We start from the raw sequence: 27,663 nt of genomic DNA, 5'->3' as shown, positions 1-27,663 counted from the left end.
TTACTTAGCAAATTACAGTGTGGGACTGCATTTGCTTGTTTCTGGATAAATAATAATATAGGAAGGTTCAAGCTTGAACATGTTAGAACATGTTGTTTGGAAGAGATTCTGTCTTCATTTTGTCTCCCATGGTAGGTCCTAAAGCTTGTAAAGTGACACAACAGAGAATGAGTTCTTAATGTTTTTCAGTCCTGATTAAAAGATGGATTCCTTGGACATATATGTTCTCATAGAAGGACTTCCAACTGAGAATGACCTGGGGTGCTGAGCAAAGGGGAAAAGACAATATAGGATCTCCTGATGGGATCTGGTTCCACAGCATACTTCTCAACAGAAATCCATATTCTGATTTTAAATATTAAGGGCTTTTTCTTCTAACTAGAAAACAGGGCAACTTCTATATTGATCTGTGACATTAAAATCTAAATGAAAACCAGGAATAAAAGCCTAACCCTAACTCTTTCTGCTATTAAGAAATTTAGTTTTTGCATGATCACATGATATTTGACTTGTCTGTTTCCATCTCTTCCTGGGGATGTGTTTTGGGTCCTATCTAGTATTGCTATTAATGAAGACTTATTCCACCTCTTCTTTTATTCAATAAGTGCTTGCATCTTCCCCTAAGTCCCTAGCACATAGTGAGTATTCAATATTCTTTCCACTGTTCTTTGTTATAAGAGATTCTCCAACCTCCAGTAGTAAGTTTTCATGGCTGGGCTCTAAGGGGGTTACAGCTATTATCCAAGGTCCTGGTGCTGCCTCACAGGGACCAGTGGGGCCTATAATCCAGCCCAAGCTCCCCTTCTTAAGCTTTGTGCTTGACTTGTGCTTGAAGAAGTGTGTTCACCAAAGACACTGACCATTGGCCTGGCTGTGCTCTCTAAAGTGCTATGTCCCTCTAGAAGGGATGTCTCCATCTTCAGAAGTTAGTGGAGATACCATGAGGACTCATACCTAAAATGCTCACAGGCAGTTTGAAAGAGACTTTTCATCCTACATGTAGATGTCCTTGAGCTCGTGGAGTCGATGTCTTACTGCAGGCTTCCATTATCCACACCTACCTTCTGGGCTCATAGGCAGTATAATTATCATTTCAGAAAGGTTCTATTAAGTCCTAGTACCCACCTATAAAAATATAGCAGGTGCTTATTAGACCCTGACACAAACCTCAAGACAAATTGCATGAGCATTCTGCTTAGAGCATGCACCTGTGTCTTTTACTTGAAGTCCACATTGTCTTTATGTTTTACTGCAGGGTAATCATTTGGAAAATAGAGCTAGGATGTTATGTTTCCCCTCTCGCAGTTAATTGTTAGCTAAGACACCAGGAAGGTGAATGAAAGAAAACTTCCCCTGAATCAAAAGGTGAAGTCATCTGTAATGACTCAGATCCAAGAAAAGTAGCTGAGAGGACGTCATCAAGCCCACTATATTATTATCTTCCCTTCTTGGGTTTCCCTTCCCAGTGAATGACACCAGAGTTCTCCTAGTACTCAAATTAGAAACCTAGATGCCACCCTTGACCTCTGTCTTTCTCTCTCCTCCAAGCTTGAAGAACGACCAAATTTGGTTAAATCTACCTCAACACCTCTTTATACCACACCCACCTCTTTGCCTTCATAATTTCACTGTCTCAGTCCAGAGGTTGTCATCTATTGCTTGGCCTATTTGAGTGGAGAGTATCCTGCTTCCAATCCCTCCTCTGGCAGCTGCCTCCAAGATTGTGGAAACCAGAATCTGATAATGCTGTTCCCCAGCCCTTGCAATGTCTTTGCCTTAACCTTCTCCCCCTCCACCTCTGTTCTTCTGATGAACATCTAGCTACCTAGCTTTGTGAGTCTGCTTGTGTGTCTCTTTCTAGGGAAAACCCTCTGCTTTCACCTTTTTACAAGTGGCCACTCTTTTCTTCACACCCTGCTATGTCCTATACTTACTTCTTCAGTACACCTCGTGTCCCCTACACTGGTCTGGAAACTCCTTCAAGCCTGGGATATCTTCTACCTACAGTGTCCCACATGGCCACTGGGGCAATGTAGCTGCTTATTAAATGCCTATGGTTCACAAAAATACTCTTTCATACTTTGCTGCTGACAAAGACCTTTCAAAAATACTGTTGTAGGATTTCTTTTCTTCTCGTACCTGTGGTTCTTGGTCATGCTGCTTTGAAGAATGAAGAGGTAGACCAGACCAAGAGTGGTAGGCAGCGAAGCATATTGAACGATAGTAGAGCAAAGTTTATTGGGCAGTAGTACAAAGCCTCCTGAAGAGGGAGGGAACCCAAGAGGGTTGTCAATTTGGTGTTTAAATTGAGTGGTTTTTAATGGGCTCTTTGGTGTGGCTGTTTTAATCTGATGAATCCTCCACATACCTGTCACACAGGCAGCTTTTTGTCTATGTACTCATCTACCTATCAGGTAGTTGTTCACATGGGCAAGGGTGGAGGGCTCCTTCTAGGGTGATATAAAATCCTTTTAAGGGTGGTTTCCTTTTAGGCAGGGGCCATTTACCTCGGCCTGCCTTTCTTTAGACTATACTTCATTAATACTATCTCACTTAAAGGTTCTTTTTTTTTTTTTTTTTTTCTGAGACATGCATCCTGGCTCTAGGAAAAGTCACTTGGTATCTCTGAACCTTCGTGTCCCTATATAACAGGTATAATCATACCTTTTTGATTGACTAAGATCCATGTTCTTCTCCCTGTCATGCAGTTGCCTCTATAAGAGAGGCAGGGAAAAATGACCATTTATTTATGTAACAAGTGCAAATGCTATCTGGCAAAAGTGCAAGCTTTACATCATCAGTAATCTAATTCAAATCTCAGTTTCCACTTTTCACTGACTTGGATCATCTGTGTAGAGTATAGATCACTGTAAAAATGTTTAAAATGAATTTGAAATGATCACATACATTTTAATAAATCTGAAGGACAGTTGGATTCCTGTCACTGCATTAGACTCTTTCATATACATCAGGCCAATTATGATGTAATTATTATAACCATTGTGCCCAATGTCCTGCATTTGCTTTTGATGAATCTCCTGTCTGCCAAAGCCAGGGAATCATTTGATTAAAACATTGATTAAATGCTAATTGTATATTTTCCACAGTAGCTAAACACTAGTTTATACAAACCTGTGATCTGAGTTATGTAAGACTCTCTTGGTAGAGTTCATGAACATCTAATACCCTTTATATATCAGCAATAAAATGACTAGTTTGAATTCCTAAAAGAGAGGTCTAGAAACTAGGAGCATAGGAAGGCAAAATCACTGTTAGCTGAGAGATCAATCCATCCTTGAATTATGGAAGAAAATTAGAATTTCCTTGAAGACCAATTAATAAATAATATTAACTGCTATTTATTAAGCTCTTACCATGGTAAACACTTCACAAGGAATATTACACTCAATCCTTTAGAGAGTTCCGTGAGGTTATGATTTGTAATGACATTTTTTACAGGAAGGAACTAAAACACAAGGAAGCAGAATCAGAGGAGTGGCAGAAGCAGGAGTTGAATTAGAGTTGGTTTCAGATCCAACTCAGTTAACCCATTTCTCTATGTGACAACCAGGCAGTGTCTGTTAATGGTATTAGGTTTCACCTCTGCAGATGAATGATTTGACAAATTTGTCCCAATTCTGCTGTGCTTGGAGACACCTCAGGTCCTCTTCTGTGAACATGGGTGGAATGACCAGTGCTAGTGTCTAGATTGCCTCTTTCTCTCAATTTAGAAGGTCTCAGATTGCTTAGACAAGATGGCTTTGGGTTTGGGAGAGATATGGAGTAGAACTCTGTGTGTTTGTGTGTGTGTGTGTATGTGTGCATGCTGGGGGGGGATAGTGGGTAGAAAGGAGGTACTTTGGGGATTCTACACTCTCGCTGCTCTTTTTGGAACCTCTTCTCATTTTCAATACTGACCCACCATTTATTTAGTCAGTAGGAGTACTGAGTGTTCTAGTCTAGATCCAGTGACTCTAGTGAGAGCCAATCACAAACTCTAATTCACCACTCTTGAATCTAGAACCTCAAGGCCTTCTTAAAGACATGCCAGTCAATATCTGGTGCAGAGAGTGGGACTCAGATTGCAAATCTACTGCTGTACAGTCACTGCTGAGTGCTCCTTCCAGGCACCCAGAGGAGTACAGTTTTCCAAGCATCTCTCCATGGAACTTGGAGTCCATTGGAAACTCCCATCACTTACAGAGGCAAAAATGAATTTTAGAAAGCTGTAGTAATTCAAAGCAAAACAAAATAATCCATTTCCCTGAGGGTATTTGAATTTAGCTTCTGATGAAAATAAGACCATTTCAGTGACATCATACAGCCATGTTTATCTCATCCTGCCATCTCTGAGTGGAGCCAGCTCAGCACTTGTCCCCAGCCAAAACTAACAGCCGGGCCTCTTTTGCAACGTTGAGAAGTCGCTCTTTTATTTAGTGCTGAGAAATCTCCTTAAAGGAACTCTTCAGAGAGCTGTGCTCAGTATCCTGCTCCTTTGTAGGAAAACAAATCCAGGATGGTTTTAAGGACGATCAGTTATCACAGAGTCAAAGTTCATACCATTAAATCAGGCTATTGTTTCATTGGATGTTTCACTCAATATGAGCTTAGAAGGGCTCCAAATAAAACAATCTGGCCAGCTCCTTCTTTGCTTCTCTCTCTGCCAATAAATAAATGCTTGATCTTGTAGTTCACGTGACTGAGTTTATGCTCCCCTCCACAGGCTGTTATTAATGTAACTTCTATTTTATTACATGCCTACTGTGTCTAAGTCTCCATTATGGGTGCCATGGTGAATGTAAGGATGAAAAAGACACTCCTTCTCCTCTCTACAAGAGACTGGGGAAATGTCACCACAAATAAAACATCTGAACAAGCCAAGTGATAATCACCATTAGCTGAAGGACCCTCTAGAGCTCAGAGGAGAAATCCGCGTGAAGAGGAACTGGATGTAAAATGATGTGCAAGGCTTTCCTGAGTAGAAGTGACATTGGCTGAGGACACGATTGATTATGCTGTGCAAGTATTGGGAGGGATAGCCACATTCACCATAGCCATCCATTATCATCGAATGATATGATCTGTGCATTTCAGTTCCCACTGCAAAACCCAACAGGGTCAGCACAAATTACAGTGTACACTGACCATCTTTAACAGAAGTAAGAACCACCTTTCACCCCAACCCCATTCCCTACTGCATAGAGAAAAGTTAATCAGGGATCCCAAGAAAGCTGGCATTATTTTTGCTTTGGCCAGCAATCTGATCTCTGAAAAGGCTGAAAGGTTCACAGCAGTCTCAGGAAGATGCTGGTCATCTGTCCACTGAGCACCTGGTCCCTGGTGCACATTTCTGTCATAAGGCCCTGCATTCAAGCAGACAAAAACTCCAGCTCCCCTTCTACCTCCTGGGCCGTGTTTCTCTTAGCTCAGTTTCCCAGTGATGTGCAGAGGCCAGGGTAGTGGATCCAGCCAAAACATGTCCTTGGCAGAGATGCCAAAATAGAGCCCTGAAGAACAAAGGAAGTCTAGCAGATAACTGACTTCCTCTGAAGGAATCTGGAGGGTTATAACCATAGTAAGCTATTGGCACCAGCAGGGGATGGAAACTGGGCCTTGCAAACTGAGTCCCAGCCTGTCTGTGCATTTTGGTGGCCTGAAATCAGTCAAACCACACCCCCTTCTTGGCAGACATGCAGGTTGGATGAAGGCTGGGTGCAGGATGCTGTAAGGCTCACTCTTAGCTGTGTGGCCTTTCCGAGGAGCCCAGCCAAACCAAGGAGAAGGAAGCTGAGCCACACTGAGAAGCTGTGTGCTCTGACTACCAGAGGGCCTACTCCTCATTTCCCTTACCTCCCAGGCCCAGCCGATGTGGAGGTGGGGGGTGATAAAGGGATTTGTCATGGTTTCTTTAAAAAGAAAATACACAAGTTCTTTCTATTTGGCCAAACCTCAGGCAGATAAGAAGTGTTCCTTCCAAATACAGGATGGTGTCTTTCCGATACTAGCATCACTTGTTTTGCTAGCTAAAAGGGCAAAACCCCTCAGGCCTGATAAACCTGAATTTGAAGATCGGACCTGGGAATTTGCAAACTTTAATGCATCCCTTACCCTGGATCAGTAAAATCCTGCTTCTAGTTGTAGATAGAAGGACTGAGAAGCTTGTGTTTTGTATACGAAGCAGAGGTGATGGATTTTTAGAAGACTTAATGGAATACAAGATGTTCACGCACTCCCCCCAAATATACTTAGATTCTGAAGGTGCAGATTGATAATTCAGATGCCAAATGGTTCAATATCTGTGATGGTGCCACACCTATGTCAACTAGTCACCTGACTTGGGCCTTTGTTTCTGCATTTTCAAAAGGGTGGAGTTAGCTGGTTGAATAGAGCTGGGACCAGGAGTTCACCTGGTTTTGTCTGGGTTGAACACAGAACCCCTACAATGGCAATGGATTCAAGCAACCAGTGACCAGCATCTGCTTTTATTCTTCTGAGGTTTAGTGATTGAGAGCTTGGACTGGTGTAAGGTCTTCTTGTTTGAAACCAAACTCTGACACTTAGTAGCTGTATGACTTTCGGCAAGTTGCTTAACATCTCTATGCCTCAGCTTCCCTATCTGAGAGGGAGTTCAATAATAGTATAGTCCTCATAGATCTAATAAGCATATAAGGACTGGTAGAGACACTCAGTAAATGTTGGCTGTCATTATGCATTTTACAAATAATCCTTTGGAGGACCTTCCAGCTTAATCACTGAGAGCTTCTCTGGATCTTGAACACAAATTTACCATGTGTGCTAAGATAGTAGGCTATATTCTTTTAGAGTTAACAAATGTTCACTGAGAGTCTATGTTGTGCAAAGGTGCAGAGAGAAAAGGCATATACTTTGCTTTCACACAGCTATTCATCTTGTTGGGAGATACTCATTTTACTGTTGGTTTACTTATCTAAAATGTAAAAAGTATTATGAACAAGCAAAGCATCTGTAGGTATTTGGAAACTCTTTTCTTCGCTTTCATGGCTAGAATCTCATTTTGATCCTGACAACAGTCCTGTGCAAAGCAGACAGTATTTGGAAGAGTGATTTTTAATTCCCAATCATTTGATGGGTTTTTTTTTAGAGGCCCTTAGAACCCAATAAGGGTGGGAGGTGAAATGGGCATAAGGGTCCATTTGGGGGATCACCTCCAAGTACATAAATACATACCTCTTCCAATCAGGATATTTCTATTGCAACATATTTAATATTGAACTTTTCTCATATAATTCAGTCAAATTTCTGCTGGATTTAGACAGTGGTGTAAAAGAAGAAATCCAGGATCTGACTCATTCTTGTGATTTAAGACTTCTGAGACATTGGCTTAGCCATAGTTCTGAAACTCAAGGAGGGGAGGCAGTGCCTCAGAGTTCCTTCTAATGGAGGTATTTGTTTCCTTTTGGGGTTTGCTTAGTAGACTGGAGCCTGGAAACAATTTAGTCCATCATTCTAGAGGATAAAACCATTTCTGAACACCTCCTTCACTCAAAGTAAACATTATAAAACCTGCAAACACTGTGATTGAAATGAAGGAATCAAACCCCAGATTAAAATACAAAACACTGCAAATCTGAAAGATATATAATACATTTTAACCTGTTTTATAGCATATTCCATTTAGGAATATTAAAAATTATTGACCTCCTATTCACAAAATAAATATTTTTACAATAGTTAATGCTAATCACTATATTTGTTTCAGTGCACTAGAAATTGATTAATTAGATTTGCTTTAAAGCTTTAACTTTTTGCTACAAATAGAACCCTAAGCTATTGAACTTGAAATTTTGCAATTTTAAAGCAGCCAGAAAATAATTCCATAGTGATTAAATTCTGAACTTGGTGTCCAGTACATCTTTTTTTTTTTTTTTCCTTTTTGGGAGTCATAAACATACGTGTTTTTGAGAGTCTCAAAAAATACTTGTGTTGATCTGGGCCATTTGGTGGAGAATATTCTTAAAGGCATAATAATCAGAAGTCTTAATTATTAGTGTATATCTATTATATATAATATATAATGTATAATATATTGATATAATTAATACAACACTCATGATATATAAAAATTTTATATATATTATCTCAGAAGTCTTAGCACTGGAATTTAAGACAGACATTTTAGGCTTGCAGAGGCTCCTTAATTTAAAGAAGACATAGAAGCCTCCATGGTGTGACTAGATGAGGCTTCCAGGCCTGAGAGCCAAGGATCTCTGCTCCTTTCTGAATGTTCACCTGGTCCTGGGGGATCTCCCATTTCCAGTCCGTCTGCTGCTTCCTTACTCAGTCCCATCTCTTGAGCTAGGCAAGGACAAAAACCTTGATTTCCCTTTTGTTCTTCAGTCGAGTTCATTTTAAAATGCCAGCAATCTCTTCATTGTGAAAAGGGAAAATATAAGAAAATAAATACAGATAATAAAAACAACATAAAAGCTGCCAAGTTTCTGAAGCACCTGCTTCAGCTTCCAAGCCTCCCTGTACAATCAGCGCTTCCAATCTTCTGCCCCTGGTGTGGAGGAGTGGCACACATTCCCGGAGCTTTTCCTGGTATTCTTTTTTCTCGCTGCTTGCCTTGTTTTATTTTATTGAAGTAACCTTGTCACACTGGTCCCAGAAGGTCATCAACTGCAACATCTATTTCAGGAATGGAAAATATTCGTCATTAATCGATGGGGGTGGCATATGCAGTGGTGCTCAGCCCAGATCTCCTTTCAGAATGAGGCGGTCCTCTGGCCCCCTGCTACTGGGAGTGTTAGTGGCTAAAGAACACTTGGTGGAGTTTCTCTGGGAATTAGACTCTGCCAAAGACAGCCGCACTGCCCAAGGCTATGGGCCTTACCTGCGGCAGCCTGCATCCAGTGAGTGTTGGATATTCAGTGTGGTGGGGGCATAAAGTCCAGGCCCCTTGCTTCTACTGGTGCAGTCTCAGCTCCTGGGCTCCTCAGGGAATCCCCTGAGACCTCTGCCCCAACTGCATGGCAGTTCAGCTTCTCCCCTTGCCCTGTCCTGCTTCCCTCACCCCCTTATAGATGTATATTTAAGAGCACTCTGGATAAGCTCCCTACATGTAGATCTCAGGCTTCTGGGGTCTGCTTCCCAGGGAGACGACGCCACTGACTATGGGTGGAAGATCAGAGCCCTGTGCTCAGGAGGAACTTGCACTTGGCTTAATGCTCTGCTGTCGTCATCTTGAAATTCTTAATTTTTGAACATCGGGCCCCATATTTTCATGTTGCACTGGGCTCTACATGTTAGGTAGCCTGTCCCAGTGACAAGCACTGATGGGGAAACTGACCTGGAGCATGATGTTGAGAGGGAATCTGTGATGTCCCCTTGGCTTGGCAGGATAAGTGTTCTGTCTGCTGTGGGTGTAGGGGGAGCTGAGGCTGAGTGTTCACCACCTTCTGTTCCTGGTTTACAGAGCAAACACTGGCTTAGGAGAGAGACTTAGCTAGGCCTTTCAATTCAACCGATATCTCACTTCTCTTTTCTGATCTAAGTAATGCATGGTTTTTATCCTTCTAAGTTTTCTAGCTTCAGGGATGGCTCAGAGACATGCTCTCCCCCTCATCTTCTGCATGGTTGGTATCCTCGCACAGGGGGACCTGCCCTAGGAGGTGGGTTTTTGAGTCTACCCATCTCCCCTTTGCACTTTTGCAGTATGACAATGCCTCCCCCATTAAATAACTGGGCTCCTGTCTTTCCAATGAGGTCTCTTTTTTTTTTTTTTTTGGTGCAGCTGTTTTGCCCGTGGAACATTTTGGTATGGGGAGCACATCAAGTCATTATATTTTCAGCAAAAAAAAAAAAAAAAAAAAGTCTGAGTAATATTCATGACAGAAACATTAACTCATCTCTCATGTTCTCCTTTAATAGCACTTTTACAAAACTCCACATGAACATGTACATTGTTCATACCTGAGCCATACACAAGCCCAAGAGCTTTCCCCAGTCCTCCTTCACTTCTTGTCCCAAACCAGTTCCCCTTCCCAACCACAGTCCCTATGGCTAGGGTTGCATCAAAAATAAAGAAGGAAAAAAGAAAGAAATGGCTTATTATTGTTAAGTGAAACATTCATTTAAACAATTTACCCAATTTAAAATTGGTAAAAATAATGGCTAACATATATATATGTTTTATATATATATAACATATATGTATATAAAATTTGAGAGAATACCTGACACATGTAATAAGCATATGTAAGGTATTTACATAACATGTGGATGGGGCTAACATATATACAACATATATAACATGTTTATAACATGTAACATACATATAACATGTATGGGGATGTATATATATATAACATGTGGATATATAACACATACATATATAGGGTTCAGAACCAGGCAGCCTATGTTCTTAACTGCTATGCCATCTGCACACATGTCCTCAGATCGAACAGTGAGGCTGTCATCAAATGCGTTATTTTTTATCTTAAATATAAAGTTAAAGATAGATTAATGAAAGGTGTGTCCAACTGTACAACTCGATCAAAGCTACTAATTGGCAGATGCAAATGAAATTCATTGTGAAACAGCGGCACATGACAATTGATAAATGAACTTCATTTGTTCAATCTGGAAGAGACCAAGAATATGAGTGGGCCATGTATAAAGAAGGTACACCATAAGAAATTCTGGAATATGAGAGAACTGAGAGAAGAATTTTGAGAATTTTGAACCTGGAAGTGGAATACAAAGGCAGAACTATCTTCAAACATCTATGAGGAATCTCATAATTTTCTTATGAATAAATCATGAATGAAATATTATCTATTAATCTTTTTCCCACTTAAAATAAGTGTTAATATCAGAATTCATTTTAATCAAACGTCCCTTGGGGTCAGAAGAGTGAATTTTAAGATATTTTGCTGAAAGAAACTTCCTAGTAAGTATAGATTTTGCTGGCTCCTGTCAACAGTGAGGAATGGAGCAAAATGGGGTGAGGTGGGCTATGTTTAGGGATGGGAAGTGCAGAAAGGGTAGATGGAAAATATAATGCAAGTAGCACATAGTAAGCAAAAGGTTTTAACAAAAATGGTAGGTGAAGAGATACATGGGGTGGAGTGAGGGTCCAGGATATGACAGTTAATGTTACCTGGTAACTTTTTTAAAAAGTGAAGTTGGGGGTGCCTGGGTGACTCAGTTGGTTAAGGGTGGGACTCTTGATTTTGATTCAGGTCATGATCTCAGCATCCTGAGATTGAGACCTGTGCCCAGCTCCACACTAGGTGTGAAGCCTGCCTAAAATTCTCTCCTTCTCTCTGTCCCCTGACCCCCACTAGTGTGCATGCATGTGCTATCTCTTCCCTCCCTACCAAAAAGTGAAGTTGTGTCAAAACAGTTTCTTGGGGGCACCTGGATGACTCAGTGGTTGAGTGTCTGCCTTTGGCTCAAGTTGTGATCCCAGGATCCTGGGATGTGGTCCCACGTCTGGCTCCCTGCAGTGAGTCTGCTTCTTCCTGTGCCCATGTCTCTGCCTCTCTCTCTCTCTCTGTGTCTTTCATGAATAAGTAAATAAAAATCTTCCCAAAGAACCCAGCTTCTTGGAAGCACCCTCCTTTTACTATGGCCCCCTAATATACAGAATTATGTGGGTACCCTGTAAAATGCCTAGCACGGTGCCTGGCCCTCTGGACAGTCTCTGTATTCTCTAAGACCTTCCTAATATCCTTGCTTCTACCGCTCCCTGGCACAGGCAGTCCCAGTCAGAGGCCAGTCAGACCTGTTCTGACTGGTCTGCTGCTTTCACCTCACCTGTCTGGAAACCCTGGACTGCTCTCCAGTTTCTGTAAGACTTCACAGTTTTCAGATTGATAGATTAGAGAGACAGGGCATATTTTCTTCTATTTCAAAAACTCTGTACAAAAATGGCTTTATTATTCTTATACCTAGTGTGATTGCCCATTTGTCAGCTAGACAGGGGCTCCCTTTATAATTGTTGGAAATCAGTACCCACTGGTATTCCAACTAGACATGAAGCTGTCTTGAAGAATGGCTGCTGGATAGATAATATCTTGACTTTAGTGACCGAAAAATATCCTGCCAGGGTGCATTTTCAGGTAGAGCCAATGGTGCTTTCCAAAGAGTTTATTGTTTTTGCAATAGCTTGGTCATTTTTTTTCTCCCTTGGCCCACTGGTATAGAAAGGTTAAGGAAAAAAAGAGCCTTGGAAATGGAGTCACATGATTTGAATTTGTATTCTTTTTTCTGACACCTGAATTTTATAAACTTAAAGAACCACTCCTGAATCCTCAGCTTTCACATTGATGAATGGGTACAAATTTACCTCTCATATTTAATGAAACATGGGACAAGTGAATAGTAGTATGTGAAATTTTAAAAGTTTGGTGAATAATTTCCTTTTAGGAGAGCATCTGTGTCTGAAAGTCTGGCTCATGGAAAAAAATGATTGATCAGTGACTGACACTGACAGCAATATTTATTATGTATTCAGTGATTAGACGAATCACTTCATCTAGCCCCATGATAATTTTACATAGTGGTGGTTTTTTGTTTATTTGTTTTGCTCACCTTTATAGGTAAGGAAAACAGAAGCACAGAGAGAGTCCATGGTCCCCTATATGGTCTCCTTGCCTAAGGTCACCTGGGAGGAATGGTGGAAGCTGGGATTTGAACTCTGGCCACATCTTTCTAGGCCCTGACTTTGTAACTGTGAATCCTTTGAAGGCCTGAAGTGCGGAAGTAGCAGAGCAGTAATTCTGTCCAGACGTAATGTCTCTCTTTTAACTATCATTTTACCCTTTATTTATTTTATATGTCTCACTTTATTTATTTATTTATTTATTTATTTATTTATTTATTTATGATAGTCATACAGAGAGAGAGAGAGGCAGAGACACAGGCAGAGGGAGAGGGAGAAGCAGGCTGCATGCACCGGGAGCCCGACGTGGGATTCGATCCCGGGTCTCCAGGATCACGCCCTGGGCCAAAGGCAGGCGCCAAACCACTGCGCCACCCAGGGATCCCTATGTCTCACTTTAGATAGTATTTATCTCAATAGAGAAGAATATAAATGTGGAGAAATATCATGTCTGCATTTTGGAACACCTAATTAGAAATTAAAATTTAAAAGACCTGCCATGAATTTCTACCCTGAGGCTGACAGTGGAAATTTGCTCTCAGAGGTCGTTATGGGTTGGCCACTGGAGGCTTTCTTAAGCAGGAAAATAAAAGTTTAAAACCATGAACAAGTGGAGATGAACATTTTAAAACTCCAGGGCTTTGAAGGCTATCATGTTAAAATACTTCTGAAAAACCAGTGTATTAGAATCTGTAGAGGTATATATAATTTATGTATAAAATGGCTGTCCTTGATTTGTGGCTGACCACAATAACTGGTGTATCATAGGTAGTCAATAAATACATTTTTAAAGATTTATTTATTTATTTTAGAGATAATGAGCATGCAAGCAGAGGGAGGGGCAGAGGGAGAGGGAGCAAGAATCACAAGCAGACTCCCCACCAAACAATCCTGATATAGGGCTCCATCCCACCACCTTGAAATCAGGACCGAGCCAAAATCAAGAGTTGGCTGCTTAATGGGCTGAGCTACCCAGGCACCCCAGTAAATACATTTTAAATGAGCACATGAATGAATTAATCTGGCAAAGTCAATGTCAATTCCAGCACTTGACAAAACAACAATATCTAATATTTATTGATGGCTTATTATGTGTCAGATATGGTCTAAATATATAGCACACACTAGCTCTTTTAACCCTGAAACAACCCTAGGAAGTAAGGACTATTTTTAACCTTTATTTTGAAGATGAGAATAATGAGGATCAGAGATATTCTTAGTAACTTACCCAAAGGAAGCTTTACACCCAAGATTTACGCTTGGTCCTGTGGCCTCACGTCTATCCTGGAAACTGTAGGGACAAGCACTCTCTCCAAGAAATGAAGCTCATTTGGACCTGATTAAGCTTGCTTAGTCACCCCCAGAGAAGAAGTGGTCTGCAGGCTTTCTGGAGGGGCCACTTGGAACTGAGTGCTGGGCTGACTAACGAGGTTATGTGAGGGCAAAACTGAGTTGGGCAATGAGTGAGGATGGGTTGTGGGCCAGGCTTTTAGTAAAGACTGAGGGAGTCATCAATTTCTGTGGCTAACAGAGATAACTCTCCTTAGGCAGAGTCCTTTAGAGAATTCAGTGGGTGCTCTTAAAATTGAACAGAGGAATGCCTTGGTGTTTCAATCAGTTGATCATCCGACTCTTGATTTTGCCTTGGGTCATGATCTCAGGGTCCTGGGATTGAGCCCCACTTCTGGTTGCGAGGTCAGCGGCAAGTATGCTTGAGGATTCTCTCTCCCTCTCTCTCTGCCCCTCCTCCCACTCATGCATGCATGCTCTCCTTCTCTCTCTCTGTCTCTCTAAAATAAATAAACCTTAAAAAAAAAAAAAAAAGAAGTGAATAGAATTGGGAATAGGGTGATTGAGAGTTTTCAGCACCTAAATTCAAAATAGTGTCTAACATGTTATCTTCTGGCAGGACGAACAGAGGTCAAAGAAGTTCAACCTCAAATACCTCTTTGGCTTTAGTAGAAGAAAGATCAGCACCGTCACCAGAAGTAGGGTCTCCTGTCTTGGAACTGGCCCCCTAGGAGGGCCTGGGTTGCCCTGAACAATCCTGACAAGGTAAAAAAGAAAAAAAAAAAAGCAAAACAAAACAAACTCTCAGCAGAGGACTGTCTCGATGAACTTGAAGAAGGATTCATAAGAGTCTCCTGGCTTCTCCTTGACTGTCATAATGACAGAAAGGAACTTGCAGTAACAACCCCAAAGAAAGTTCTCCCATAGTCCTCCAGTATGCCAAGATGGATAATTAAAACCTGGAAATCTGCCCATTAAAATAAGATTGATTTAAAAAAAATCAGGGTGGAATAAAAAGCAGTTTCAGGAGCCCAATGTGGACCTGCCACTCTTCCTCTCAATGTGAGACTTCATCCAGGGGTTCAACACCACCTTGCTCCTCACCAATATCAGGCCAGGGCTGTGCAGGTGGTCCTTGTACAAGTGTGGACTGCAGACTATCTACTTGGGCTCAGAATTACTGTTATATTCTGATATATTATTATATATAATAATGTATTATTATTATTGCTATAGATCACAAAATCTGATGGTTGAACTAATATAGATAGATCATATTACATTTATTTTTTAAAAGATACTTTTGGTTAATTTATATAAATTATTTTCAGGGAATGAAGCCCTAGTAGTAGTAGGTGAACACACCATAGTTATTTACGATCCCAAAATGTTTTTATTATTTCAAATTATGATTTTGGAGACATAAACTCCTTGAGAAAGAAGAAGGGAAGGAAAACATGTGACAGCCTTTCTCTTGCCTGTTTCTGATTTGAGCTTTTCTTTCTTTCTATTTATTTTATTTTTATGTTTTATTTATTTATTCATGAGAGACACAGACATAGCGAGAGAGAGGCAGAGACACAAGCAGAAGGAGAGGCAGGCTATAGGCAGGGAGCCCGACGTGGGACTCGATCCCGGGACTCCAGGATCACATCCTGAGCTGAAGGCGGCGCTAAACCGCTGAGCCATCTGGGCTTCTTTCTTTCTTTCTTTCTTTCTTTCTTTCTTTCTTTCTTTCTTTCTTTCTTTCTTCTTTCTTTCTTCTTTCTTTCTTTCTTTCTTTCTTCCTTTCTTTCTTTTTCTTTCTTCTTTCTTCTTTCTTTCTTTCTTTCTTTCTTTCTTCTTTCTTTCTTCTTTCTTTCTTTCTTTCTTTCTTTCTTTCTTTCTTCCTTTTCTTTCTTTCTTTCTTTCTTTCTTTCTTTCTTTCTTTCTTTCTTTCTTCTTTCTTTCTTTCTTTCTTCTTCTTCCTTTCCTTTCTTCCTTTCTTCTTTCTTCCTTTCTTCTTTCTTCTTTCTTTCTTTCTTTCTTTCTTTCTTCTTTCTTTCTTCTTTCTTTCTTTTTAAAGATTTTATTTATTTATTCATGAGAGACACACACAAAGAGGCAGAGGCATAGGCAGCGGGAGAAGCAGACTCCCTGAGGGGAGCCTGACACAGGACTTGATCCCAGGACCCCGAGATCACGCCTTGAGCCAAAGGCAGATGCTCAACCTCTGAGCTACCCAGGCATCCCTGATTTGAGCTTTTTACTGTCTTTTACATCATGACTAGGGGCACAGGGCAGGCACCCCACCTGTCAGCCACCAACAGGGGACATGGTTTTAATCAATCAAGAAGCCTCCCTTTCAGGAATGGCTATTACTCCTTGGCCCCTGCCTGCCCCCTGGAAGTTTTGGGCAAAGAGGCAGGCAAAGAATGGGATTGCCCAGGCAGAAATCAATGGGCTGAGATTATTTCTTCACCTTGGAGGACTCCCTTGGTAATCAAAGAATAAACAGAATTGGCACTGAGCAGGAAAATAGCACATCTCCTTTGGACTGACTCCCTTATTTATAAGCCGTAACCTCAGGGACAATAAGCTGGAGGACCTGCCAGCAACCTTGATCCGGGATCTCAGCTAATGTCACAATAACAGTGTTTCCCTTACACCTAAGAACCCATGGATGCAAATAAAGCCTGAATCAAACTAAGCATTGATGGGTAATGTTATTCCAAAGAGGAAGTAGCAAAGTACGATGAGTTGGTTTCCCCCAACTTTTCTTCAAATTTTGCAGCCATGTGTGATGATGGCTTCAGTCAAGAAGTAAAGTCAGGGAGTTTACAAAACTCAAGAAAGCACAAAAATAGCTGGCTTTTTGTGTGTGTTTGAACAGAGTAACAACATGATCACTTTAGGAATTGGGCACAGTCAAGAGGTTAAGGCCATGGGCAGCTAACAGGGGATCCATGATAATCTCATTTGTCTCATGATAGACACTGCTAGTGTCTACCTGGCATCCATTTACCCCTGAACCTCAATTCAATGTTATCAGCAATGTACCCAACTGGAAAACCATATTTTCAAGCCTTCCTTTAGATAGATGACTAAGTACTGGCCAAAGAGATATAAATGAATGTGATATTGTGATTTATAGTAAGAAATATATATTTGGTTTTCATCCCCATTTCTGGGTCCTAAAACCCCTAAGATGTCCTAAGCGATGACAACAATAAAACCGTCTTGATATTCATAACAAACCCCGTTCAATCATGCTTGAGATTAGGCTAGCAGGTGGCTTTTGGACTGCACCTAAGGGTGGGGCTGTTTGCAGGAGACCTAATCATGTGATTGGAGAGTTGGAAATTTCAGTCCCACCTTCTGGCTTCTGAGGAGGGGAGAGGGGCTCGGAAGTTGAACTGATCAGCAATGGCCAATGATTTAATCAATCACACCTATGTAATGAAGCCTCTATAAAAACCCAAAAGGATGGGATTTGGAGAATTTCTGGGTTGGTGAGCATGTGGAGGGTTCTAGTAGAGGGGCATGCTCAGAAAAGGCGCAGAAACTCCAAGTCTCACTCCCCATATCTCATCCTGTGCATGTCTTCCATCTGGCTGTTTCTGAGGAATGTCCTTTGTAATAAGCCAGTAATCTAGGAGGTGAACTGGTTTTCTTTTTAAAAGATTTTATTTATTTATTCATGAGAGACACAGCGAGAAGGCAGAGACATAGGCAGAGGGAGAAGCAGGCTCCATGCAGAGAGCCTGAAGTGGGACTCGATCCCAGGACCCCAATGTCACGTCGTGAGCCAAAGGCAGATGGTCAACCTCTGAGCCACCCAGGCATCCTGTGAACTGGTTTTCTGAGCTCTGTGAACCAACCTGAGGAGGGGATTATAGGAACCTCTGATTTATAGCTTGTCAGTCAGAAGCATAGGTGACAACCTGGGCTTATATTAGGTATCTGAAGTTGTAGAGTGGGTAGTCTTGTGGGACTGAGCCCTTAGCCTGTGGAATCTGATGCTATCTCTAGGTAGATAGCATGAGAATTGAGGTGAATTATAGGGCACCCAGTTGGTATCTCAGAGAATTGCTTGGTGTGAAGAAAAACCTCATATATCCTGTGTCAAAAGTATTGTGAGCATGGTAGTTGTGTAAGAGAAAAGGAGAAACCCAAGGAAGAGAAGTGAATTTTCCCACACAGTAAAAGTTGTTGAGTGGGGTTTTTCCTGAAAGTTTCTATTGAAGGAGTTGACCCAGTCATGTACCCATTCGACCTTGGTGTTTCCTCTTCTCTCCCGACTATAGTATTGGCAGCTGCCATCTGGGGACAAGAGGAGCCCCTGGGGTGGTAAAACATACCAGATAGCAAAGCAGAAAGATAGAAGAAATCTGGGCCCCTGATACTAGGGCAGAACTTCCAAACTAGCCCTAAACTTCTCAAATCTCTAAACTTAATTGTCAGGAGAGAACACTGAACCCCACCCAGCTCAAGTCATGGTTACCCTGTGGACTAAGAGTATTGACAGCACCTATGGACAGGGCAGAGTCTCAGATCCCTCCCTAAGTCAACTGGTTCAGCCTCTGCACCTTACAAGGTCCCCACATGCTTTTCCTGTACAAAAAAGTTGGAGCACTGATCTAGATGTAGTATCTGTACCTGTTTCTCTCTTTATAAAATTGTTAGCTGATACATCCTGAAGAAAAGTGCATCCTATTTGTTGGTACTAAAAAAATAATAAGAATTATATAACCATAGGGTAGAGCAACTAAAGAGATTGAGTTCTACAGATAGAAAGAAAGAAAGCTTTCATGTAAATTAATCAATTCATGTTCCAGCCACTATACTTGGTAACAGTGGTGTGAAAATACCAGGTTTCTCAAGTTCATGGTCTAATGAGGGAGGCCATAGGCACTGCATTACAATAACTTGTTTAAATGCAGCAAAATATATGCCCTGCTGTTTGGGGAAAACAGATGAGGAGTCTAAGCCTTCCCTCCTAGGCTATGGAGCAGGTTAGAGAAAACTTCTTGAAGAGATGTTACCCATTTAGTTACAAATTACCTTGCATCTTTCCCAGCTTCAGGGATGCAGAAGCTAATCTTTTAGAGCTTAAGTCTGCCTAAGGGTCTCCCCCAGAGGCAGAGGCAGTACTCAGAAAACACAGTTTCTGGCACTAATGTCTTCACCTGATGCCGTCTTTGGACTCTTGGTTAAGTGTGCTCCTTAGCTCATCCTACAGATGAGGAAAATGAGGGTCCTGAATGAGAAGAGAACTTCAAAGTAGGTGACTAAGCCTATTGGAGGGGTTAGAGTTTATTAATCACTAATATCTTCTCAATTTTGTTGACACTGGGTTTTGAATTCCATCATTGATTAGGTATTTTTCTTGCTCTGTCGTCTCTAATCTGAAGTTGGAAATCCTTTTGATAGATGTTTAGAGTACATTTTTCTCTTTCTCTTTATTTTCCTACTTGATATTCTTCAGTTCATTATATTATTAAAAATGAAATCACATTTTTGGGTATTTGTGGTTTGGCTGACTGGCTGGAAAACTGTTTTCTGGCATTCATTAATAATTTTTTCTTTCCATTTAAAGAATGTTTACTGGACTTGGTACTTGAAGAAAGAAAATGCCAGATTAAGAAACGGGAGAGAGAATAGTGCCCTGTGCCTGCAAAAACCCCAGAAAAATTTTTTGCCTCCTAATTTTTATGGCTTTGAAAGTATTGGAAATAGGAACATTGTTTCTAATAAAACCCAAGTTTTTGTTTGTCTCTTCAAGGGCTTCAAGGCTTTAACCTCCCCCTCACCCCCAGCTGCTTTTCTGACATGATCTTCTAGGGTCTTGTTCCTTAAAATAGACCAAAATAGCCCTGTTGGTGAGTACCATCATGGAAGTGAAACACATAAGGACTCAGCTTGCCTCAAACTCGTGGTCTGTCTACTTCTCTAGACAGTGCCTGGGTCTACGGCTCACTGTTTCCTACTGTCCTGTGTTAACTGCAACGACAGGAAGTCAAGGAGAAGCTTGGCATCTTTTTATATTCTCTCTGCTGAAGAACTCACAAGTTAGCAAGTATCCAAACATTGCTAACTAGAGGATATTGCCAAGCATAATAATCTATACCCAAATCAACAAAGCCTCCTTCATATTGCAACCCCAGCAGAAAATGATGCAGCAAAAGCAATCCCCAATTCCTGGTTGCCTGCCATATAAGTTCACGCTCCAAGCTGTGTGTTCAGCCAGTTCGAGGATGCTGACACCTTTTCATGTGTCCAGCATGAGCTTTACAGCCACAATCCTCTCCACCCGAATGTATGATTTGGCTCTCATGAATGCAAGAGGAAGTGCCCTTCCCTGCACAGAAATCCAAACACAGGATGAAACCACAACTTGTTTTCAACAGGCCTCCTGTTGTGATCCCTCCCAGCTATGCTGCTTTTCTACAAGTGAGCAGGGGACTGGTGGTTTGAAGCAGTGGCCTCTGAGTCTTCCTGAGGATGCCTCTAACGAAGATCTTGAGATCATTCATCATGAGCAGGAGATTTACCAACGTGGCTCTACTGAACCAGATCGTGCGTGGCCAGATGTGAAATTCTGATGTTCCAACACGTGGCTTGTTTGCTTTAAATAAATATATAACAACATAGTGCTCTGAACTGGTGGATAATTTATGGCTTTACTTACTCAATAATCATTTATAGGTGCCCAGTATGTGCCAAGCTCTATGCTAGGTGCAACAGTTACAAGGCAGAAAAAAGATGGCATTGCCCCGAGTGCCTATGGGTCCAAATCTCTGTCTCACATCCCTCCACTAACCTACAAGTCCAATAAATGACTGCCGATGGGTATGGGGTACGGTGGGGATATGAAAGAGGTGCTGGCAGATTCTACTTGGGCAGAAACGTGCAGTTAGCTTATGCAGTGCCCTTTTGTAAATTAGAGCCTCATCCTCCGTTCTTCTACACCAGAGCTCAGGATTTGGTGAGGAGAGTGTGGGCTGGATTTGCCCCACACTCAGCTCTGTGGCAGGTCCTGCTCAGGATGGTTTTACTTAAAGTGTGATGTTTGAATTTGGTCCTGAAAAATATGAAGGTGTTCACTGAGAGCCATGCTGGGAGGAAAGGACCTTGGAGCAAAGGTAAAGGGGTCAGACTCCACCTGACACATTCCAAGAACTACAAACAGTTGAACTGGAGGAATGAAGCCTAAAAGGAAGGAGAAGTGGGGAGAGGCCTAACTATAGATGGCTTTGTGTTCCAAACTAAAAAGCAAATTCTTCATCCTGAAGTTCGTGAGGCAATATCAAGGGGGTTCCCAGAATATGAGTGAGATAATCATATTACTCATCTTTATGGCAGCATTGAAGTGGTTTGCAGGGGTTGACAACAGGGGTTGGCTGAGTAGGAGACTATCAAAATAGTCCAGGTGACGGAGAATGAGAGTTTGAACTTTCAATGGGTAGCAGGGATAGAGAGGTGAGAATAGACCTGAGAGAAAAGGTGATAGAATCTGCAGGACTTGGAGGCTGCCTGGATTCTAGAAGATGACTGAGATGGAAGTGTCAGGGATGAATGGCTCTCAGGCTTCTTACCTAGGACTGATGCTGGTACATCTGCTTAAGAGGGGTGCAGAAGGAAGGGGAACTTCATGGTTGCTTTCCAAAGAAGAATGCTCGGTGCTCTCTTACGAATGGCTACCATCTGCTGGCCCTGTTCTAGCAGCAGTGAGGGTGTGGCAGGCAGTGTGCAGGGGAGCTTATCAGCCTTCCCTTCGTGTCACAAATGACTTAGTCAGATCAAACCCAGAACTTGCGCAGCCTGCTTTAACATCACACAGAGAAAAATGTGCTTTCAAAGCTTCCAAGGGCTCTGACCCCATTGGGAGAAGCCATTGTCTGCTATTGATCATAGGGGATGGTGGGGGTGGTGGCTCAGCCTACCCCACAGCCTACCACACTACCACACTACACTAGAAGGAAAGCCATTAAAGCACATGCCTTGACACATGTCAATACCATCCACTTGCCCTGCACAATGGGAAGCCTATGCTTTCTAGCACCAGTAAAACCTGCTACTCCTCAGCTGCAAAGTATGCATTAGGCTAGAGTTCTTTTCACCGATTTCTGATAAAGATAAATCTCCTACAAGCACCATTTTCATTATAGATAGATATAGATATTTTCTTCTTCTTATTTCTCAACTCAATGGTGGTATCTATTTTTGAACTTTTTACTATGGAGAAATGCAAACATGTAAGAAAGCAGAAGAGATAATACAACATTTCCATCCATGTATCCGCCTCCAACATAATTCCACCAATATTAAGTCATCACTAATCTTGTTTCCTCTATATTCCCATTAATATCGCCCTTGTCTCTCAGATTATTTTGAAGCAAATCTATTGGATAAATAGACATAGATATATATACACATAAAATGCTACAATACATATATATTGCATGAAATATATGTATAAATATAAAATATATATTGTATATATGTATAATATATAAAATATTATTATTGTTTAGATTTTATTTCTTTATTCACGAGAGACACAGAGAGAGAGAGAGAGGCAGAGACACAGGCAGAGGGAGAAGCAGGCTCCATGCAGGGAGCTCGATGTGGGATTCCATCCCAGGACCCTGGGATCACCACCTGAGCCAAAGGCAGATGCTCAGCCACTGAGCCACCCAGGCTAAAAATTACTTTTTGAATAAACTTTTGGAGTAGTCTGAAATGTAAAGAAGATGAGGAAGATAGGTCAGAGAGTTTTTGTATTCCCAACCTAAATCTGTTACTAACATTTTACATTAGTAAGTTACATTTGTGACAATTAATGAATCACTATTAATACATTATTATTGTCTAGTGTCCATACTTTATGCAGATTTCCTAAATTTCCCCCTCATGTCCTTTTTCTGTTCCATGAGTCTATATGAGGTATATTTTCCTCTGTATTTAAAAATCTTTGTGAACTTGGGGATGCTATGTTATATTTTCCCCATCATCTGCAAGTTTTTTGGGTCTGCAAAGCCTGCCTCTGATTGAGTGTTTACTTTATGCCTTTCCACCCTCCATTCCCTCCTCACTTCCCCTTTCCCTCTCTAGCTTGGGAAAGGGATGTCATAGGATACCCACCTAACTGCAGTTAGGATCACCGATCCCTTTGCTACCCTTTGCTACCTTTGGGCACTCTGTTGAAAGTGCTGCTGTGGAGTTCAGGCTAGGACATACCCCCGAATGTCATTTGGGACAATAATGAAACAGAAAATTCAGAAAAACGCAGGGCATGTTTAAAAATATATTTGTGAATCCACCCCATTCATACATGAAACAGAATGAAAGGCTCCCAGGCTGTTTGGGATTATTTTCACTTTGGCTGTTCACAACATGAGAGGGTGTGGGGGGGCGGACGGGTTTCTGTGCCTTGTAGACCTGGTGCGGGCCTGGGGAGGTGGTGCTGGTTAGGATTGGGTTTGCCCCTCCTCACCATGAAGCCACCTGGACACAGGCCATTTGCTCTCCGCTGGCATCACAGGAAGTCAATTCTCTTTGGAGGTGCTCAGCTTAAATCAGCGAAGAGTGTGCAGTGCCACGTTTCTGATGCAAGGCCTGCCTCCAGCCAGCCTGTCGAACAAACCCAAGCGCATTGGGTGGCTGGCTCAGGGCCAGAGTGGCGTCACTGCCATTAATAGAGAAGTCGAAGGAGCTCAGAAAAATGCTTTAGGTCTGGCAATGGTTCTAGATACTTTCGCTGTGAGCATCTTTGCCATAGACGTTTGCCGCAAGCATCTGCGACACGTAACTTTCTTAAAACATTTCTTTGTAGTAGATTCCCATCAAATATTTCCTGCATAGCTGCTTCCTTATTCTGACAATTAACACTAAACCAAAGACCTATTACTCAGCAAAAAATGGTGTTTTTTGTTGGTTCAGAAATGTCCATACCATCTCTATTTCTGTTGTGGAAACACATGATCTTTAGCAACTTGAGTTTGGATACCATCATCACTACTTGTCAAGTAGGTCATTGGGCTCCAGAGCCCAGTCTTTCTCATATATTGAATGGAAATTAAAATCTCTACTTTGCAGTAGAATTATTATGATAAAGTCAGTGACATGTGTAAATGACTAGTACAAGTGCCTAGTATATTAGGTTATTCAAGAATTACCTTATTATCCAATTCACTACATAATTGTTTTATCTAATTTTCAATCACCTTCTATGCTTACTGTTCATCCTTTCTTTTATGATTTTCTCTTTATCATTTGATGCATATGATTCCTGTGCTTTTGGTGACACAAAACTACTACTCTGGCATTTTTTTGGCTTTCATAAAGAAGCACAGGTGAGAAAAAGGCAAAAAAGGAATATTAATTCTATACCGAATAGTTCACTTATGCACAGAAAGTAACCACTGTAAATAGTCCACACCACTGGCACAGCAGGAGATTTTTCAAACCAAATTCTATATGTCAATGCCTTTTGGCTAAAGATGGCCAGGTGACCATCTTGTTGCAGGGAAGCAAAACGCACACCAGTGAGTGGGAAAGGATTTGCAGGATTTGGGCTCGTGTCAGGTGACTGGAGGAGGGCTGAAGGATACAGGGCTCGTGTGTGGATTGGATGCTGTCAGGAAGAGGGGCAAGTCTATGACTGAACATTTTAATAACTCTTATCTGGAAAGAGGGAAAGCAAAGATTTTCATTAGTAAAGACGAAACAGCCACTCAGATAAGCAAGGATGGAGGGGTATTTTGCCATTTGTGTGACTTGGACAACATTTATAGTTTTGTCTGTGTGCAGACATGATACAGAGTGCTCTTATTCATGTCTTGACCTGCACAGTCAACAGAGCGACTTTGTCTGAAGCTGACGTTCTGAGAAACTGTTTACTCTCAACGGGAGAACCCCATGGCCTGTCTGTAAGTGTCAGGCTATTTCCTAACGACTGTGAGATCTAGCTGTGTCAGGCCAGATTCCATAGGTCAGGCTGCTTTTCTCATTCCTACAGGAGAACATGCTCTGAAATAGCATTTAGGTGCAGAAAACCGGCACCACTCTATTTCATGAGAACTGGATTGAACACAGGGAATTAGGTACTTAAAAATTGTTGGAAGGACTGGAATAATGGCTCTGGGCTTGGACTCCAGGAACAAAGCCAAGAACCACCCAGAGAACCAGTCCTCCAGGGGAGCTGCTAACCACTTAATTTCCCACCTTCCTGACCGTGGCAATCACCACTTGACATTGCTCACTCCAGGAATATGCTAGCTTCCTTGCTCTTTAGAGATCAGGAAGCTGTTGTTGCAGCTCTTAGCCTTAAAGCCATGTCACATCTCCTGGGTGCAAGCTAACACCTCTGAGCCAGGCTCCTCAGCACTCACCTGCTGGTGACCCGAGCACTGGGACCTCTGTGGCCTCTGCCAGAGAACAGCGCAAGCCCTCTGCTGCCACCTTGGCCAGTAGGAGCAAACCAAGTTGCTGCAGCCCATATTCTCTGCATCACTTCTGATTTCTGCATCTCAGGTCAGTGCACTGACTGCCTGAACCTGAATCATATCCAGAATCCTAGCTGCAAGAGAGTTGGGGAATCGCAATGTTTTGGTGGTATTCCAGCCTTGGCGGAGGAATGCACCGTAGGAGGAGGCTGGGGTGGATGTTGGTTTCTAGGCCAGGATACTCTCAACATGAGCCCCAACTAGGAGTAAAGCGGCTGGCATCTAATCCTGTTTCAGTCACTGATTTGCTAAGTTAGATCAGAAAAGTATTGCCAGCTTTCTGCGTCTCAGTCTCCATGGTGGAGTTAGACTGGATGATATCTGAACCTTCTTTCCAATTCTAGAATTCTGTGATTCTAGAATTAATTTTTCTGATATTTTCTCAAATACATTCATTGTGGAAAGCGTTTTCTGTCCTCTTTTACAGAGAATTTTCCTTTCCCACTAATATGCAGAATAGGGAGCCTCCAAGGTAGTTGGAGGCCTCAGATGATTTTTGCCTCCCCAGAGTCTTCCCCTCCCACTTGGAATAGGGCTGACTCCTGTATTCACTAGGACATTGTAGAAATGACAGAGGATGGCACCTAAGTGTGGTCATCAAAAAAACTTACAGCTTCTACATTTGCTCTCTCTTGGATTACTCACCCTGGGTGAAGCTCGCTGTCCTGTCATGAAGACACTTTAGTAGCGCTATGAGGAGGTCCATGTGGTGAGGACCAGGGCCTTCTGCCTACAGCCAGCATCAGTTTACCAGCCATGGGAACAAGCCCACTGGCAAGGGAATGTTCCAGTCCCAGTCAAATCTTCAGAGGCCTATAACCCTGACCAACCCTTTAATGGCAACCTCAAGCAAAACTTGGAGCCGGAAATACCCATGGAAGCCACTCTTGAATTCCTGAACCCAGAAACTGGGTGAGATAAATATTTAATGCCATTTTAAGCCACTAAATTCTGGAGAATGCTTTTATGCAGCCACAGAAACTAATATATTCCCCATTAGCATGCAAAATAGCATAAAACTTGCTGTTTATTTCCTAATCTCCGACATCAGATTTCATTTGCTTACCCTTTTCTGACATAAAACTGGTAGCCTTTTGGATTACACCTCTAGATATATTAGAGGCCATTAAGAAGTGTATAGATCAGAATGAAAACTAAGCAATTATTTTCTTAGATTTTACACAATGTGGTAATGGGCAGACAGGAAAAGTCCTCATTGTTAATACACCAAATAGCAAATATTTTCTCAGGCAAAATGCCAGGCATTTGAAGCTTATCACAGGGCTAGTAAATTCTTTGAAAATAAAGCTAATGGAAACATAATAAATAGTTGAAACGACTCCAACTTTTCACAGACATCCCAATCAACTCTGCAAAATGACTTTTAATTAATGAAGGCACTATGCCGTGTCTGTAAGTCAACAAACATTCCCATATGTTAATGAAAGATGAAAGTTGTCTGTTACTAAATTATTTTGGGTTTTCATTTAAGAGGTAAAGAAATTAATCATTTTCTTTCTCTTTCTGATGGCTTGCAGTTTCAACGAAGGCAGCATGTTTCAACAAAACTTATATTGTTTTCACCAAGTTTCATTTTCATGAAGGCTTTTAGAAAAGATCCAGCACCCCTGTCGTTTAGAACATAGTTGCTTCTGTAGGGCAGCAACCTTCTGCTTATTATTTTATTTTAAAAAATATTTAATTAGTTTATTTATTTGAAAGAGAGAGTGTGTGTGTGCACATGAATACGGGGAGGGGCAGAGGGAGAGGGAGAAGCAGACTCCCCATCCCAGGACCCTGAGATCATGGCCTGCACAGAAGGCAGACTGACTAAGCCACTCAGGTGCCTCTCTTCCACTGATTATTAAAATAAGAGTGCATAAGTTTTGGAGATTATATTAACTACAAGGCTGAGTTGTGAGTGCCGCAAACCTTGTATACATCAGTCTGAGCAAAAAGGGAATTTACCGGGTGGTCGCTCCAGTCCCGCAGACCTCGAGTCACAGGCCAGGTCCCGACAGAGCTGGGGCTTCGGGCACCAGTGGAGACAGGGCTGGAACGCTGCCAGCTTTCTCCCAGCCTCACCTCTGCTCCTCTGGGTGCCAGCGTTGTCTTGCGGCAGACTGGCTTTTAGTTGTTGTTGTTGTGGAAAACACAATTGTTGGCAGCTGTCGAGTTTTATATTTTTTGGCTTCCATGGCTAGAGACTTACTTTCCTGGTCTCAAATACAAGTTTCT

The 27,663-nt window shown here is 41.8% G+C and overlaps 1 protein-coding gene across 2 annotated transcripts in view; it reads left to right on the top strand.

Moving 5' to 3' along the window:
• Nucleotides 1–27,663, top strand: part of SNX18 (sorting nexin 18) — a 142,835-nt gene that overhangs the window by 80,935 nt on the left and 34,237 nt on the right. The window lies entirely within an intron of this gene.

This window comes from Canis lupus, chromosome 4 (assembly GCF_003254725.2).
Source record: "Canis lupus dingo isolate Sandy chromosome 4, ASM325472v2, whole genome shotgun sequence".
In the NCBI taxonomy this organism is placed as follows: domain Eukaryota; kingdom Metazoa; phylum Chordata; class Mammalia; order Carnivora; family Canidae; genus Canis; species Canis lupus.
The sequence above is the reverse complement of the archived record's forward strand: the minus strand, read 5'-3'. Positions and strand labels throughout refer to the sequence as shown.